The sequence below is a fragment of the Leptodactylus fuscus genome, chromosome 2 (assembly GCF_031893055.1).
Source record: "Leptodactylus fuscus isolate aLepFus1 chromosome 2, aLepFus1.hap2, whole genome shotgun sequence".
Taxonomy (NCBI): Eukaryota; Metazoa; Chordata; class Amphibia; order Anura; family Leptodactylidae; genus Leptodactylus; species Leptodactylus fuscus.
This window is the reverse complement of record NC_134266.1, coordinates 282,493,978-282,499,734: the sequence shown is the minus strand read 5'-3', so window position 1 is coordinate 282,499,734 and position 5,757 is coordinate 282,493,978. Positions and strand designations below refer to the sequence as shown.

The following is a 5,757-nucleotide window of genomic DNA, read 5'->3' as shown; positions in this document are numbered from 1 at the left end:
AAGCTGAGAAATTAGTCAAATTCAACAATTGCTCCCAATACCAAATTCACATATTTAGATGTAAAGTCACCCTCCGGACCCCGGCGTAATCCTCTAACATAGTCATATTATAGATGTCTTATTAAGAGCCCCGACTGGTGCAGGGAACGGCCACTTTATGGGAGGCTTATTTTTAATAAATTTTTTTTTTTTTGGTGGGGGGTCTTTCATTACATTCTGACCCCTGTGTCTGCACTACTGCAGCTCAGATCATATAGATCACCACTGCATGGACTGTCCCGCCCAATCTCAGTAAATCTGTAGTCTGACTACCTGACACCTGCACACACAGCTCAGTTGTCAGTCACTAGCTAGCTCCGCCCCTTCCTGCTATCACATGACCGGCTCTTCCTCCTGCTCTGACTCTGTGGCTGTGTGAGCGGTGTCAGTGGGGGGCGCTATTAACCTGCAGGTCAGTGCATTCACCTCACTACTGGATAGACCTGTGCCCTGTACACATTACAGTAGCCGGCTAGTCAGAGACTACAACCCCCAGCCGCAGGCTGTCAGGAGATGATGGCGGTTGTACAGAGCCGCAGGAACACTTCCATCTTACCGCTCCTGCAGGACTACAACTCCCAGCATGGTAACTGTAGAGACCCCAGCAATGCTGCTCCAGTCACTGCCTCTTGTACCTTTTCCTTCTAAGGGCCCCTTCACACGGAGTTTACGCTCCGTGTATTCTGTACATTTTACACATGTAAAAATACACGTGTAAAATGTAGTTAGCCATTGAGTTCAATGGCAGGGTCGTATAACGTGCGTCTTTTTGCACATGCAAAAACACATGCAAATAGACGCGCGTTATACGACCATGCCATTGAACTGAATGGCTAACTACATTTTACACGTGTATTTTTACATGTGTAAAATGTACAAAATACACAGAGCGTAAACTTCGTGTGAAGGGGCCCTTATTCTGCCCCTTCTTGTAAGTTTCCGCCTCTGTGTGTAAAATGGATCAGGTGTTTGTGTCTATTCTGGAGGATTTTACAGCAGATTCCTCACTTTACTGTATTGTCAGGGATAGTGGGTGTGGCCTATCTGGGGTAACAATTTACAATACGGTTATGTAAAGCCCATTTCACAAAAAGGCGGCAAAAATAGGCGACTGCAGTCCAGGACATGAGTAATGTATCTGACATTAGTGGAATCACAAGGTAAAGGGAATCTATCACCATCCCTGGTGCAGCACCAAGCACAACTGTGTCATCATTAACCACTCTCATTCTGGCTTCTTGTTCAGCCTGTAGGCTATTGAGGATCGGCATCATACAGGCACTGACGTTACTGAGCGCCACACATGTGTAGTATGCTGTATGATGTGAATCTTCTACTCCCCAGGGGCTGGACAAAAAGTCAGAGAGTGGTTACTAATGATGCAGCTGTGCTCAGGGATTGACAACGCCCCCATGCTCTGTGGCCCTCATTTGCATATTAGTTGAAACTACTTTGCACACACATCCTCAGGGAGTGCTATCTATATATCAAAGGTACAGACTGACTTGTACAGCATTATAGCAGTGGCCGGGGGAGGTGATAGACTTTCTTTAAGGTGAATTTTAGGACTCAAAACTTTGACACAATTGAGTTGTAACAATTATGCTAAATGTACTGCTATATACCATACAGAGCCTGTATATACCTCCATGTCCTGCTGTATCTCATCTTGTATCCAGACTACAGGTGTAACATCTGTGGTAAATGTACTGCTATATACCATACAGAGCCTGTATATACCTCCATGTCCTGCTGTATCTCATCTTGTATCCAGACTACAGGTGTAACATCTGTGGTAAATGTACTGCTATATACCATACAGAGCCTGTATATACCTCCATGTCCTGCCGTATCTCATCTTGTATCCAAACTACAGGCCTGTAACATGTGTGGTAAATGTACTGCTATATACCATACACAGCCTGTATATACCTCCATTCCCTGCCGTATCTCATCTTGTATCCAAACTACAGGCCTGTAACATCTGTGGTAAATGTACTGCTATATACCATACAGAGCCTGTATATACCTCCATGTCCTGCCGTATCTCATCTTGTATCCAGACTACAGGTGTAACATGTGTGGTAAATGTACTGCTATATACCATACAGAGCCTGTATATACCTCCATGTCCTGCCGTATCTCATCTTGTATACAGACTACAGGTGTAACATCTGTGGTAAATGTACTGCTATATACCATACACAGCCTGTATATACCTCCATGTCCTGCTGTATCTCATCTTGTATCCAGACTACAGGTGTAACGTGTGGTAAATGTACTGCTATATACCATACACAGCCTGTATATACCTCCATGTCCTGCCGTATCTCATCTTGTATCCAAACTACAGGCCTGTAACATCTGTGGTAAATGTACTGCTATATACCATACACAGCCTGTATATACCTCCATGTCCTGCCGTATCTCATCTTGTATCCAGACTACAGGTGTAACATCTGTGGTAAATGTACTGCTATATACCATACACAGCCTGTATATACCTCCATGTCCTGCCGTATCTCATCTTGTATACAGACTACAGGCCTGTAACATCTGTGGTAAATGTACTGCTATATACCATACACAGCCTGTATATACCTCCATGTCCTGCCGTATCTCATCTTGTATACAGACTACAGGCCTGTAACATCTGTGGTAAATGTACTGCTATATACCATACAGAGCCTGTATATACCTCCATGTCCTGCCGTATCTCATCTTGTATCCAGACTACAGGTGTAACGTGTGGTAAATGTACTGCTATATACCATACAGAGCCTGTATATACCTCCATGTCCTGCCGTATCTCATCTTGTATCCAGACTACAGGTGTAACATCTGTGGTAAATGTACTGCTATATACCATACACAGCCTGTATATACCTCCATGTCCTGCCGTATCTCATCTTGTATCCAGACTACAGGTGTAACATGTGTGGTAAATGTACTGCTATATACCATACACAGCCTGTATATACCTCCATGTCCTGCCGTATCTCATCTTGTATCCAGACTACAGGTGTAACATCTGTGGTAAATGTACTGCTATATACCATACACAGCCTGTATATACCTCCATGTCCTGCCGTATCTCATCTTGTATACAGACTACAGGTGTAACATCTGTGGTAAATGTACTGCTATATACCATACAGAGCCTGTATATACCTCCATGTCCTGCCGTATCTCATCTTGTATACAGACTACAGGCCTGTAACATGTGTGGTAAATGTACTGCTATATACCATACAGAGCCTGTATATACCTCCATGTCTTGCCGTATCTCATCTTGTATCCAGACTACAGGTGTAACATGTGTGGTAAATGTACTGCTATATACCATACAGAGCCTGTATATACCTCCATGTCCTGCCGTATCTCATCTTGTATCCAGACTACAGGTGTAACATGTGTGGTAAATGTACTGCTATATACCATACAGAGCCTGTATATACCTCCATGTCCTGCCGTATCTCATCTTGTATCCAGACGACAGGCCCGGCTATAACGAGCGTTATCCTCTGGTACTAGTTGTCCACTTGCCATGACGGACCGCACATATGGCAGTGTCGGGGTTTCCTATGTGTATCACTAAGCTGTTAGTGTCCTTGTATCACTACTAGAGGTGACTGAACGTCCTATGTGATGGTCTGCACCTAATCACACCAGCAGGGGGCAGTCTCTCCACATTACAGGCAGGATTGAACCAATCGTATGACCCCTGGCTGCTGTAGGGCACAGGACATGATAATATTAGGTTATAAACAGATTAATTGGGGTAAGTCAGTTTTTGGCTCCCAGTCAGATGGCGACTCCTGTCACTCACTTCAGAGTCAATGTAAAGTCACATGACTAATATCTCCGCCATTAGAAACTGTGTGCTCCGATGACATCGGCAGTGGCTGCACCTAAGGTCGTCTAATGCGCCATTGAATTCTGTTATAAGGTTTTATGCTCCATTATTCTGCCACACCCTCTTGCCACAACCGCCTGCTATCCTATCTGTCGGCGCTGTAGTGCGAACGCTCCTGTATGACTTTGTGGTCTTGAAGATGAGAACAGTCTGGTGTATGTGGTACATTGCAGTCTGTATCCTGTATAGAAGTGATACCCTGTTTCCCCCAAAATACAGTGTCTTATATTAAATTCTCTTCCGAAATATATGACCTGTCTTATTTTTTTTGGGGATGTCTTATGCAGCGGCTGGAACGGGGAACAATCGGCAGTCATGCCTGCGATTCCTTAGCGGAGCACCGTCTTGACTGCCGGTTGTAGGTGGTCCAGAAGGTGAAGGGGGGGGGGGTGTCTTATTTTTGGGGAATTAGGGTAGCAGTGACCGGTAAATATATCATATTATCAGTAATCCGTTATACAGACATGAGCGATACAAAGTCCACCTTAGAATTTTGTAGTTTTAGATTTCAGTAGTCTTAGGGTTTAATGTTTCTGGACAGATTGTACTTGATAATGCCGCCATTCAACGTTCTGTACAAAGGACTGAAAAGCAGGAAAAAAAAATTCAGAATGGGGTGGAATTAGAGAAAAACTGTGTTTGAGAGACTTCCTTACGGGCTTTGTTTTTATAGTCTGCACTGTGCAGCTATAATATGTCACCTATATTGTGTTGGTACATTTATGACCATATGAAATTTATGAGTTGCCCCGGAAGATTAGCTGTTTCCAGAAGATGCCGTGTTTGAGTGAGTCCTGCAGCCTCTAAGTATTTGCCTCTAAGTACAGCGATGTACATTTGTGCAATGGCTATGCTTGGTATCGTAGCTCAGACTGATGAATGTGACACCACATGGCCTGTAAGGGTAAATTCACATGGGGTTTTTTGGATCAGGACCTGATGCGGAGGCCAATGAATGAGCCTAGTCCAGAGAAGGGAGTGTCTTCAGGCCGAATTGTGAGGCGACTCTGCCTGAAGAATGAGAATGTCGCTCCCATTGACTGACCGGCTCCCATTGATTTCAATGGGAGCCATGTTTTTGATCAGGGTTTTGAGTTGGATACAGCCTCAAAATCCTGACCAAAAAAACAGTGTGTGAACTTGCCCTAACAGGGATCGACATCTTCAATGGACGATCCATCCTAAGTTTCATAAAACCCTTTTAGGCTAAGGCCCCAAGTTGCAGAAATGCAGCCCTTTTTTTTTTTCTTTTTTTTTTTTTTTTTTTTTTGAGCCAAGAATGGCTACAAAAGAAATGGAATATAAAGGGGGTTCGGGTGGTGGATTGGGGGGGGGGGGGGGTATAAGGCAGGGGGTCCTGGGGGGGTGCTTTGAGAGGGGGGCGTTAGAGGGGGATAGGGATGGTGGGAGGGAATAGGTAGTGAGGCCACCTGGGGGAGTTGGTATGTGTTGCACTGGCGGGGGATGTTGTAGCGTGCCACGGCCAGGTACCGGATGCTGTGCGTGGATGGCAGTGGTGGGCTTGAGTGCGGCACAACGAAAAAACTGGCTCGACGTTGCTGCGCATGCGCGGGAAAGGTGGGCGGGGAAATGTGGGCCTGTGTAAGAGGTGATTGGCGCAGGGAGTGAAGTTGCGGGTAACGCTAATTTACTATAAGTCTCTTCCGTTACATACTAGAAGTCCTTGAGAATTCTGAACTAGTGAGATGTTCTACTACATGTAAGATGGGAATTTATACACACTTGTCCTTGTTTTCTCGCAGGTTGAGGACTCTCAGATAAAAAAAATTTTTAGCAAGACA

The 5,757-nt window shown here is 44.8% G+C and overlaps 1 protein-coding gene and 1 pseudogene across 1 annotated transcript in view; one reads left to right on the top strand and one right to left on the bottom strand.

Moving 5' to 3' along the window:
• Nucleotides 1-5,757, bottom strand: part of LOC142196122 (uncharacterized) — a 783,446-nt pseudogene that overhangs the window by 431,068 nt on the left and 346,621 nt on the right.
• The window catches only part of LOC142196125 (uncharacterized), a 267,316-nt gene that overhangs the window by 57,726 nt on the left and 203,833 nt on the right, over nt 1-5,757 (top strand). The window lies entirely within an intron of this gene.